At 30.3% G+C, this 12,460-nt stretch overlaps 1 non-coding gene across 1 annotated transcript; it reads right to left on the reverse strand.

The window, feature by feature from the left end:
* Positions 1-11,684: 11,684 nt before the first annotated feature.
* Positions 11,685-11,765, reverse strand: TRNAL-AAG (transfer RNA leucine (anticodon AAG)). Its single transcript has one exon. It is a non-coding gene; the product is annotated as a tRNA-Leu (tRNA).
* Positions 11,766-12,460: the final 695 nt, after the last annotated feature.

The raw sequence follows: 12,460 nt of genomic DNA on the forward strand, positions 1-12,460 counted from the left end.
TTGAACTAGAGGCAATAGAAATGAAAACCACGTCTCTTTGCAAACTGTGATATAAAGGCGCACTGTGTCTCCATCGACTAGAGGTAGAGACACAAAGAATGTGTCTTCTCTAAAAGGTTTATAGAGATGCAAATGACACATCTCTATAGACTGAATTATAGAGACGCACATATGCGTCTCCGTTGACTAGAAATAAAGACACGAATAATGCGTCTCCTCTGACAATTTTATAGCGTCGCGCACATGCGTCTCCACTAACTAGAGGTAGAGACACAATGGATGTGTCTCCACTGACATGCCTATGGAGATGCATGTCTCGTGTCTCCATAGATTGAGGTATAGCGTCTCCCATGTCTGAGCTATGGAGATGGGTGAGTTTTTGAATCGCCAACCCTAAGAAGACATACGCAGTGGTGACGCATGCGGATGCATCGCCAAACTCTATAGCGACGTCATTTTGCATGTCTTTAGAGTTCTCGGCATGCCATTGACCTGTCTTGTTGTAGTGCAAACATAGTTTCATATTTTTATTATTAAAGAAACTTTTTATTTCATTTACCAAATGTTCTTTTCAATTTTCAAAAAATAAAAATTATCTTTAAAAATAAAAATAGAAAATATTTCCAAAAATTAAATATAAACTTTTTTTATTCAAGTATGTGATTAGTTCAACTAGACATACTAAAACTATCAATCAAATTATAATTTCAAATGTATAATTATATCTCCTAATATTATATTTTAAATTAATATTTTCCCTTATTTTTAATATTATAATTTAAATTAATATTCTAATAAATATATTTAATTAAAATAATCTAATTAAAATTTTAATGATATTTTTCTTCTTTAAAATAAAAAAATATTTACTCATAGTTAGTGTGACAAAAAATTTGTGTTCAAGTGATTACAAACTCAAACTATTTTTTTATTTTAATTTTTATTTAATTATAAGAAAAATAATAAAATAATAATGAAAAGATAAAAAAGATAAAAGATCAATATAGAATTTCTTAGCAACTCATACAACAAGTGATTACAACCTCTAACATTCACCAGAAGTTAGCCTCCTTACTTTGGTACCTAAGATCTAGACAACTCTCCTCTAAGTTTCCCATGAAAACTTAGGACAATAAACAAGTAACAAACTTGATTTTGCATTCAATGCACTTACAAGAAACGCTATTCAATGAATAAGAATTAAGTGCTCTCTAATCAGTATATCACAATTACAAGTCTCATTAATTTAGATGGAATTGAGACTTGCTAACATACTCTATCAATTATAATCAATTTTCCCATAAAACCATAAAGATAACAAGCATAAAGTATATATTCAATGAGCTCAAGATAAGTCCTGAATCTTCAAAATACACTTTTAAGTTTTACTTGATTCGATCCAATCTCACCAAAATTAAGAAGTCGATTTCCTTCATGAAATTCAAACTAATCTCCAAGATATATTGTTATAAAGAGTTTGGATATCATACATGGGCTTGCAGCCATCCAAAGTATCAACAAGAATCAAAGCCCAAAGATTTTGTTACCAAAATTTGCTAAGATTAAAATGATAAGTTTCTTAACTGAGTAGTGTAAACTTAATTGACACAACTTGAAATTGCCTAAAAAATTTTTCCAAAATTTGCCCAACTGAGTTGGGTCACGATTGAAAGGTAACACCAACTTAATAAACCTCTCAAATATACTAAAGATAGATAAGCTGTAATACTCGTCGCCCTGTCCGAACGTCAGACTCGAGCTACAGGATGCTACAATAATTAACAGAGTGAATTATATACAATTTTGGCTTTAAAATTCAATTAAACAGTAAAAAGGTTACACAATCCATGCACAATATGATTTACAAACTAATCTTAGTCCCAACTGATCTTACGAAAGCTCTAAAGTTGACCCGAGAACAAACAAAGATTGAATTGTAACATTTTCAAAAGATAAAGATAAACATGTAAAATAGGGGTCACACAGTCGTGTGTCCGGGCTGTGTAACTCTTTGAAGCTGTGTGAATGAAATTACAAAAAATTCAATAAAAGTCACAAAGCCATGTGACTGGGCCTTGTGTGAAACTGTAACCGTGTAGAATTGGAGTCACATGGTCGTGTATAGACCGTGTAACTCACTGTGATCGTATGGGTCAAATTTCAAATATTCAACAAAAGTCAAACGACCATGTGGATAGGCCGTGTAACAAACTAAAACCGTGTGAAAAACTAAATGACCAAATCTATAGTACTCACACGAGCGTGTAGCCAACCTATGTGACAATCGAAAATCGCGTGGTGCAAATGGTTCATAATTTACAGTGATCACATAGTCCTGTCACTTGATGCATGATACAATCCAACCCTTAAAGGGACACACGACCACGTGCCAGCCCGTGTGGTGCAAAAATAGGTCATTTTATGCATGATACAATCCAACCTTTAAAAGTGACCTAAAATGCCATTTTTTTCATTGAAATCCTACCCAAAAACATGTTAATGCCATGCTAAAAACATACCATCCAAAACACCCTTAATCATCTAACCAATATTCCACAAAGTGGCACCATTTCCCAAACAAAACATAGCCAATTCCATTTCTCAAGGTATAAACATACATTTCTATAACCACATATCTTGAACATTAAACATTCATCATTTCATTTACTTCTTTCAACTAAACACAATACTACATAAACTAAGTGTTTACCACTCACTAGAATGCATACTAACAAATTCAAACATACATTGACAACATAGATTCCAAAATGACATCCCTAGGTATGTGTCAAATTATATGGAAAAAGGAGCACAAACTTTAAAGACTCTGGGATCTCAATTGGATGCTGAAGCAAAACTCAAACTTAGTTATAAACCTATCCTGCATACAAAAATTGAATTACACGATGAGTAAGTAATTCAATGTACTTTTTTTAAAATTGAAAAAGTATAAAGAAATTAACTTAACCCACATTTACCTAAATTAATGTTTAAAATTCATGCTATTACGTTTGAACATGAATCTTTAGTCACCGATTATTCACTTTCATATTTTGGAACATCATTCTATATTATGCTACCACTGGAATTCCAAACTCGTGAACTCATTTTAACTCATTTCAATCTGTCATCCGAGATTTCTCGACAACGATGACTTGCCAACTCGGATTGCCTGACGATGATGGCTTACCATCCCGGATTGCCCGACAATGATGATTTATCAAGTCTAGTCCACTTGCACATCGATCACCTCCATATCTTATCATATGGCTAAAATCAATATGTCTTCATCTCAATTAATATACTCAAAATGCTTCTGTACAACTTCATACCCAATAGCAAATATAATTCAACCTCATAATTGTAACACCCTAAATTTTGAGGTTAGAAGTTTTGAATTTTGTGGTTAGGGTCAATGAGTAGGTTGTGTTATTGTGTTTAGTTGCGCGTTTAAGTAACAGAATGGGCTTGCTGGTCTAGTAGTTAGTTCTGTGTTAGTGCATCTCTAGGTCACGTGTTTGAATCTTTGTGTGTGTTTTTGGAGAATTTTATTTTATTTTGTTAAATGGTAGACTTGTTTTAAGTCTAAAAATAATTATTAGTTTTATTATTTTTGGTTACTATTTTTCTTTTCACGTTCTCCTTTCCCTCTCTTGTTTTTTTTCTTTTACTTTTTCTTCTATTGGGAAATGGTTTTGCTTGCGGATTTCAGAGAGCTTTGCTCCTTTGTCGTCAAGTCGGTGTCTAGACATCAATGATCGTGAATCAGGTGCAAAATTCGAACCTTATATAATTTATTTGCGAGTTGTTGTTTCGGCATTTCTTGAGTGTGCTCTAAACCGTTGATTTTGGGTATTTAGTTGTTGAGGAAGTATGTGGAATACTGCGTATTTTGATATATTTTTGTTATTTTTAAGGTTGGGCACTGATTTGACGGCTAAAACGGTGATTTTGGCTCATTCTGATGTAGTTTCGTGACCACATAAGTGGCCACACGGGTATGTGCCGGTTCACACGGCCATGTAGAATTAGAAATTAGGGTTTCTGGGCAGGATTAGGTGCCACACGGTCCTGTGGCTGATTTGGGGAAATTAGTCGATTTTCACACGGCCGTGCCCCCTGGGCATACGGGTGTATGTGTTTGGGAATTAGGGTTTTAGTGATTTGGTGCCACACGACCATATGGCTAATTTGGGGATCTAGGGATCCCACACGAGCGTGTGTTTTGGACACGTGGCCGTGTTTGGTGGGCACACGAACGTGTAAGACCCTCACACAGTCATGCCTGTCCTGTACTCTATTTTAGCACAAATAAACAGAGAGTTGTACGGCCTGTTCACACGGTCATGTCCCTGGCTTTATTTTTTTTATCTGAAAATATGTGTGTGTGTTCCGACCCTTGACTAGGCTTTATTGAAGGTAGTTAAGACTCTGATCTGGGCTTCATCTTATCTATTATTTGTGACTGTTGTGTGAGATATCTGATTCAGAACCCGGTTAGCTTAATGTGTGCATGCCTATTTCTGTCTGACTGTCTGTGGATATGTTCATCGTTTCTATGAGGTTGTAAACATACATGCACTTGCATAAAGAAATTTTTGGGTTGGTTGTGAAGAGAAGGAAGACTGATTTCGATATGATCTGGCAGTTTAACTACAATTTATTGGTACAGCGATTTACCGTACTATACTACTTGTACGTCAACTTTGCTGCGTCTTATTATCCGATCCGATAGTTTAAACTACAACATGTCTGTACAGCGGTTTACCGCAATGTACTGTACTGCACTGCATATACGCCAGCCTTACTATGTATTATTATCTGAGTGGCTTAGTCCACATACATGGTGTATAAGGTTGGATGGGCCCTTCGAGGTCCTATGTGGTGTGTTTGGTTAGATGAGCTTAAACAGCTCTTTTGTGGTGTTTTGGCTGGATAAGTGAGTTTTTATTACTTGATTGCATTCATACGCATCTTTCTGAGAGACTGGGTGTAAGATTATTTGACTGTATTTTGTCTCATTGAATAACACTTGTGACTGAGTGTCTGCATATGGGTATGCCTAAATTGTTACGTTCTGTGGGGACGTTGGTTCCAAGTTTACTTTCTGATTCTGTGTATATCTGTAAGTATGTTTCGCTATCAAATTGACATTTGTAATTCTGTTTTTAGTCGCGTGTCGAACTCACACTGAGCTTGTGTAGCTCACCCCTTTAATGTTTTGCCTTTCAGGTACACTTTTGTTTTTTGTAGCTTGGACTCGGTATGCCTAAGGTCTCAGACCACCACATTTTGGAATCTACTTTAAAATTATTTTCATAAATTCCGCATTTATAAATGAACGATTTGAACTGTAAGTTTTATATTGATTATTGTGGTACGAAACATTGTGTTTTACGCACGTAAACGTCTTTTGGACTAAAATTTTTGTAATATCGGGATTTTACGACTGAGAGTTTTACGTAACTTAAACACCGTTTGTTTTCTAGCTGGTTAAATTGTTTTTTTTCCTACGATCACTTCGGTGATTAATGTAACCTCTGAGATTCGATCTAAACTTCTAGACCGGGTTTCGGTGCTTTACAATAATTATAAATCTATTCATTTTTGTGTACTTATCTTGTTATTCAATTTCAAATATTCCAAATCCTTTCAACTCACCACAAAAATTTTATTCTAGTAGTGAGCAATGTATAATATCATAGAAATATAAAAATTAAATAAATGTTAAATCGTAGGAACACTTATCGAAACTTAAATTATTCGTCATCGATTCTTGTTTCCCCTTTCCTTTCCAGGTTCCCACATCGTCTTTAGCTACAAATATTAATACAACAATGCCTAACATTAAATTCCAGCTCAATTCACAGTCATTCACAATGTCACACGAATTTTGTAATTTATTCAATTTAGTCTCTAAAATCGAAATCAGTATAACTTTTAAATTAAAACTCCAAATTTCAATCCATTTTCATTGTAGTCCATTAGGGACCTCCTATTTCTCATTTCCACATCAAATTTTATAGTTTATTCATTTTAGTCCCTATTGTACAAAACTATAAATTAATTTTACAAATTAGTCATTTTTCATATCTAAGCTTAAAATCTATCAATTTAATACTTAAAACTTCAAGAATCCATCAATGATAACTTTCTAACACTTTAAAAGCTTCAAAAATTAACACACGGGTCAGTTAGATTAAGCTCTCGGGATTTCAAAAACATAAAAATTACAAGAAAATGACTAAATTGCACTAACCAATCAAGCTTCAAAGTCACAAAGCCCTTTGGCCGAAAGTTTTTTTTCTCCTTGGCTATGGAGAACCGGTTTTGTGGAGAAGATGAGAATAGCTTCTTTTTCTTTCCACTCTCTTCTTTTATTTCTTACTTTGTTTTATTTTATTACAATTTTTAACTAATAAAAATTAAACTTCGAAATGAAATTTTATTGCCTCATCTCACCGTCCACTATTTTTTAGGTGATATAATCACTATTTTGGTTATTGATTAAATCACTAAATAAGTCCTCCAACCCTTTTACTAACTAAAATTCCATAGTAGTGAATCTTTATAATTTAGTTCATGTAATTGAATTAATCGCTAATTTGTCAAAATTATCTATCTAAAATTAAATTCACTTATATGATATCCCCGCAAATATTTAATAAAAATATTAACAGACTCAGTTCATGAAAGCAAGATCCCAAAATCGCATTTTTTCGACACCATTGACTTTCAAGTCGTTACATAAGTTGGGATCCATTTTCTCTAGTAGAAATCTAAATTTGTTTTGTAAACTTGCTAAAAAAATCAATCGATTGATTTAGTAATATAATTGTCTTCATCAGATATGTAAAATTCAAAATTGATCCGATATCTAAATCCAACCAACCATGAATATTATTTCTTCAAATATATATTTATCTAGCCGTTGGAAGTTTTTTCATCACACAAATGATTAGATTAAATTTAATAAAAATTTGATATGGATGATCTATGTGAATTCAAATAATTAAATTTGACAAAGTGATTATTAAAATACAAATATTTTAAAGGCTTGATGGTTTGAGCCATTTTGCACCCAATTGAGATCTTGAACTAACAAAACTAGTTAAATAAGCCCTTAGGCTGACGTTGCCATGTTAGTAAAAAATCGATTTCTTTTTAAAATGAAATAACTAAAAGGAAATTTTAATTTTTTTTTACTGGAATGAACCTAGATGTATGGTTGTCCAAGTTTAGTTTCTTTAATATTTATTTAGTATCAATTTCCATAAAATTATGATAATATTTTACAATTCTTACTTTTTATTACAATTTATATATGGGTAAACACCATTAATCACTAAACTATGAGTAGGTTTTCATTTTGGTCACTTAACTAAAAAAATGTTACATTTTCGTCACTAACGTTACAATTATTCTTTTTGGTCCCCTAATTGTTAAGTGGCACTTTTTTAATTGGCATAGTAATAATTTTAGTCCTAAGTTTTCAAACTTGTTGTCAAATTGGTTGTAATGACCAAAAATTTACTGGCATCGAAAAAGTATAATATCGGGCCTCCGTCTTAATAAATTAAGTTCGAAAATAATTATTAGAAATATTTACGAGGCTAGTTGTGTGTTTAATTAGGTTTTAGATGGGTGAATTTAGCTTAATTAGGAGTAATTAGCAAAAAGGATTAAATTGTAATAAAAGTAAAAGTTTAATTATAGATTAAAGAAAAGCTAAAAGGACTAAAAAGGCAAATAAGCCAATTGCAAAGATTGAGGTGGTTTAAGTGTAAAATATCAAAGATATTTTATTAGTTAAAATATGTATATTATATATATTCTTAATAAATAAGTATATAATAAATCAGTTATATTATATAAAATAAATAAAAATTTTGACAATTGTATGGTGATGATAATATATATGTGTAAAAAGTACATGCATACACTTGTAAAATAGATATAATTACTTATTGTTTAAGAAATTATTATTATATTACATTATTATAATATTATATTAACTAAATAATAAACAAAACGTAAAATAAAATAAAGTAAAAGAAAGAAACAGAATAGCATTCGAAAACAGAACAGAGAAAGAAGAAAAAGAAAGAAAAAGGGAAAATAGGGTTTTTAAAGCTTGGAATTTAATTTGGTAAGTCAAATAAGCCCTTTTTTACTTAATTTTGATGTTTTCGAAGTTTAAAAACAAGGTTTTGATGGAATTAAGTTGATATTTTGTAAGTTCATAGGTTTTCAAGTATAGTTTATGTTGAACAAAAGAGATGAATTAGGGATTTAATTGAATGAATTTTAAGTTAGAATTGATGAAGGGATTAAATTATAAAAGAGAGTATAAGTTTTATGTTTTAGGGATTAAATTGGGGGAAATTCGAAATTAGGAAAAGAAATAGAGTGTGAATTGAATTAGGAAAGTAAGTAAACTTAGTTAAGATTAAATTGGGAATAAGGTAGAATTGATTAGAAATTCAATTATTTATTTTAATTTAATGTTGTAATTAATAGCAAAAATTATTATTATTTTCGTAGCTAACAAAGAACTCGAGGCATCAGCATCAAAAGGAAAGGAGAAAGCTATCGAGGACTAAAACGGGAGATTTATGGTTTGTATTACTATAATTCAAATTATTGATTAGTAAATGCTATATTTAAATTTATATGTATGATAAGTAAAATTAGGTAAGTAATTGAAATGATAATATTGATTTGAATTAAATGAAGAAAATATATGAGAATTTAAAAAGTATATTGATTGAAAAGTAATTAATAGTTTGAATTTGATTGGAAAATGAATTAAAATTATAAAGTGAATTAAATTATGAATATGTGAATTGTATATTGAATGGAAAGTGGAAAGTGAATTTAAATTTATTTGTGATTGAAAGTGAAAAAGTGGGACTGAATTGAAAGGTGAATTTGGAAACCCTATTAACTAGTTGGGCTGAGTCGGATATAGTTGGCATGCCATAGGATTGGAAGAGTTCAGGGATACTTCGACCTCGAGTCGATGAGACACTGGGTGTCACTATATTTCTTCGGATAGATTCGATGAGGTACTGGGTACTAACTTTCTTCGACTTTGCTGATGAGACACTGGGTGTCAACTATTGCTTCGAACTATCCGATGAGGCACTTGGTGCTATTCTGGTGTGTTTGGTTGGATCCGTGTATCCGCCAAAGTCCGAATTTTGTTAATAGGGTAATTAATGAAATGACAAACCAAACGAGTTGATCAAAGAGCTATTGAAATGAAATGAAAAAAGTTGAATTGTGAATTGAAATGTGACATGAGATTGAGAAATGAACCTAAAATTCATGTTATGTCCAATTTCAAATTGTGGATGTATAATATTAATTGATGAATTATTACTGTTGAAATATGGAATTTGAATTTAAATTTGTATATATGATTTATGCATTATCTGTTTATTATTGTTATAATTTGAATTATGGTAATACCACTGAGTATAAAATACTTAGCGTACGGTTGTTTCCGTGCGCAGGTTGATAGAAGTCAAAAATTTCGGTTCAGCACCCAAATCAATCCCGACTTCAGCATAACTTTGGTGATGTATATTTTCTTTTGGCAATGTGGCATGTACATAGGATGTGTATAAAGGTTATTATGTTTTAATATAAATGGTTAAAAATGTTAGTATTATAAGTTTATGAATTATAATGGAAGAAGTTTATCTATTTTTATTTAATTAGTAAATTTAAATTGATATTATGTTGATTGAGTTTGATTAGAAGGTATTTAGAATAGAAAATGAGAATGTGACATGAATTGGTTGATTTGGTTATATTTGAAAATGATATGGTTTTAAATTGCAGAGGGTTTTATGTAAAAATAAGCAGAAATACTGCCGAAATTTTTTAAAAATTAAAAAAAAACATGAATGAAGTCAATTAGTAAAATATTATATGATTTTATGATTTTATCTTAATATGTTTGATATTTATTTAAGAATTATTGTAAATTATCTGATATGTCCGGTAATGCCTCGTAACCCTATTTCGGCGACGGTTTAGGGGTTAGGGGGTGTTACATTGGTCCTGGTTATATATAAAATGATAAGAAAATGAAATTCTTTTTAAAAATTTATAAAATTATAAAAATTAAAATAAAAGTAAAAAAATTAAAAAAATAGATAAAGTGAGAAAAAATGAGGAAAAATTATTTTTAAACCCTCCAAAATTTCTCTTTGAATTATCTGTATAGAAATATTTAATACCCATTTTTTGAAAAAACACATAGAAAAATAATTAAACAAAATTATTTGTTCTTTATTTCTTACCTCTTCTATACTTGACATAGCTTTTTTGTTATGATAAAAGAAAAAAAATCAAACTATAATTTTTCTACAATTTAGATTTTGAAAAATAATTTAAATGAATTGAAGTTCTTAATTGAGTTTGAAAAGGAAAAATTTTGTGGTATATTTTATATTTTTTTCTAAAAAAAGGGCATTAGAGTCAATTCACAAGCCTTGTAATATTAGTTCTGGATGAAGTTCTTCAGGGGCACGAAACTGATTTGAAGATATTATTAATTTGGTTTCAAGAAACAATAATGAGGAATGTAATTATCGAACTTTTTTTTGGTTTTTTTCGGCTTCTAAATTGTTATTGGATTCTGCTAAATGACAATTTTATTTATTTCTCATACATATTAGTTCTTCAACAACAACATTTTTGAGATTTTATTTTTCTAAGATTTTTAAATAGAACTTTCCATTTTTAAATAATTTTGAGTTTTTTTTATATAGAATCAAGGTCAAATTGATGAAAAATATAAAAGTAGAGGACTAAAAATGTTACTATACTAAATAAAAAAGTGCCACTTAACAGTCAAGTGACAAAAAAGAACAAATTTAGAAATTTTAGTGACCAAATTGTAACTTTTTTTTAGTTAAGTGACCAAAATAAAAACTTACCTATAGCTTAGTGACTAATGGTATATCTTATCCTCTATATATTAATAAATAAATATATGTGGTTGAAATAAATTTATAATTCATAATTCATAATTCATAATTATAATAATTCAAGAAAAGTGATTGTATCACCGATCATAATTATAGTTATAATCATAATTAATATATTAATAAATAAATTATTAATAAGTAAATATATGATGTTGGAATATATTATTATTTTGTTAGAATAGTTTTTTTATTATTATAAAAATTTAGACATTGAAGACAAACTGAGGTAGTAAATTGGAATAAAAAAGAATTTAGATACTAAATTGAACATTAAAATCAAAATCAAGTACAAAATACTATAACCCTAACCATAATACTAACATTTTTGAAAATCTATTTACAATTAATGAGATAATTGATTCACCGAATATAATGTTACGACCCGTAATAAGACGTTTTGAAACATTAAAATCAAATCAAATACAAAATACTATATTAACTCTAACCATAATACTAACATTTTTTGAAAATTTATTTACAACTAATGGGTCGTCGAATGTAACGTTACGACATTTTGAAACTAATTTTAAATTTAAAGTAGAAAAAATAAAGTTGCACGTTATACATGTAAATGTAAAATTGAAATACTGAAAAGAGTGAGAGGAGGTGGGCTGAGTTTGCAGGCCTCATAGGGAATGGGCTCTAAACCAACTTTGTCTGTCTGTGAACACAAAATAGAAATGTTGAGAGTGGGATTTGAACCCACGCCCTTTCGGACCAGAACCTTAATCTGGCGCCTTAGACCAACTCGGCCATCTCAACGCTTCGTTGAATGTTTTCACTAACTTGTTCTTACCCATAAAGCATGTTGAAAAACCAACCACTTGAGTTATGCAGAGTCATCATCATTCTAAATATGCATATATTAATATAATGCTACAAGTAGGATCATTTCCTATAAAAACAACGAGAATAAAGTTACAAATAAATAATTACTATATTTATATATATACCAAAACCAAAAACCTTTCACGATATTTGTTTAACTATGCCCAATAAATGTAAAGTTATCAAATTTTTACTATTCAGTTTGTTCACAATGGATCAAGTTATTTACCTTATTTGATTCAAACTTGATTTATGAAACATTGAATAATGATTTGAAACTAGAATTTAACTCGATACATTTGAAATAATATTTATTAAATAAGAATTTCATAAATGATAATGAACCATGTTTTAAAGCTAAATCTTCACCCATCTGTACTACTGAAGCTTGGTAATTGATCCATGAGATTTTCTAGCAATTTCAACCATGCTGGCCACCATTGACAATGAATGAAGGTTGCATTTGTAACACCCCTAACCCGTATCCGATGCCGGAATAGGGTTACGGAGCTTTACCAAACTTATAACTCAATCAATCAAACATTTCATGTACATTTCTCATTCAAATTGAAAATCATTCATAAGCATTCATATGGTCCCTAATACAAGCCCCCAAGGCCCAAAATAAG

Source organism: Gossypium hirsutum, chromosome D04 (assembly GCF_007990345.1).
Source record: "Gossypium hirsutum isolate 1008001.06 chromosome D04, Gossypium_hirsutum_v2.1, whole genome shotgun sequence".
Taxonomy (NCBI): Eukaryota; Viridiplantae; Streptophyta; class Magnoliopsida; order Malvales; family Malvaceae; genus Gossypium; species Gossypium hirsutum.